The 1013-nt window shown below is 47.3% G+C and overlaps 1 long non-coding RNA gene across 1 annotated transcript; it reads left to right on the top strand.

The window, feature by feature from the left end:
- The first annotated feature begins 249 nt into the window (after positions 1–249).
- On the top strand, positions 250–710 carry LOC135390068 (uncharacterized). The gene is made up of 2 exons (XR_010421696.1): positions 250–439; positions 509–710. It is a non-coding gene; the product is annotated as an uncharacterized LOC135390068 (long non-coding RNA).
- The last annotated feature ends 303 nt before the right edge of the window (positions 711–1013 follow it).

Raw genomic sequence — 1013 nt, 5'->3', positions numbered from 1 at the left:
TGTTCGTGATCTTATCACACTGGGAAAACAAAAAACACAGAGCAACAACAGTGCTGGCGAACATTGCTCTGCAAAACATTTCATGTTCTGCCCGTGCTTTGTAATGTATCCATCATTGATGACGCTTTGGTTATGTGTGCTATGTGGCTGATGATTGCATGGGCAACGACGATGGTGACATTTTGGCAGCATTCGCGCTGTAGAAATCAGAAACGAGGGATGACAACGACGAGGAACAACGACAGCAAAGATGGTGGGTCAGGTCATGGCTGTGCAGGGATGCTATGCGAACCTCGAGAACACCATGATAACTATTGCCGATGGACCACGTGTGAGGAGCTTCTCCATTCCGTGGCACCGTGGAAGTAAGTCAGGCCCTACCGTCTCGTGACTGAACCCAGAGAAAGGCTGGCCATCACGCTCAGGTACCTCGCTACAGGTAGGTCGAGTACAACTACTTTTCTAAGCGAAATGCTTCGTGTTACTAATGTAAAATCTTCATACTAAGGTGAAACAGACTAGGGCACATCGCACAGCACAGCACAGCAGGCTCTCTGGCCACTTACAAAGTTGGCTGGAAAGGTTCATCTGATGCAACTGCAGTTCGAGGCACATTTAAGGCATATTTCTTCAATGAAGGTTTAGTGAGTGGTCGAGCTTTCGCCTCAGCACCTGCAAGAACAGGTGCAAATAAATTGTCTGCAACAGTTGTTCTGAGAGAGTGACTTCGTTGAACACGTACCCACACCACACTCCACATGACATGGCATGGCTTGACCGAAGTTTGCTCCTTGAACTAATCAGAAGTGCAAGGGGACGACAGTGGCAGTAGATCTGCCATATTTAATTTCTGTACAAGTTTGATCCATATATTAAAAGGAAAAGGGTCATTAACAGGGCTCTCCATAGAGTTCGCTGAAACAATACTTTTTGCGGAAGTGGTAGCCATGTGGGGGTGGTAAACGCTGCTTCCAGCACCTTGTGTCGAAGATTTCCGGCGCACGTCAAAAGAA

Source organism: Ornithodoros turicata, chromosome 3 (genome assembly GCF_037126465.1).
Source record: "Ornithodoros turicata isolate Travis chromosome 3, ASM3712646v1, whole genome shotgun sequence".
Taxonomy (NCBI): domain Eukaryota; kingdom Metazoa; phylum Arthropoda; class Arachnida; order Ixodida; family Argasidae; genus Ornithodoros; species Ornithodoros turicata.
This window is presented reverse-complemented; position numbering and strand designations above follow the sequence as displayed.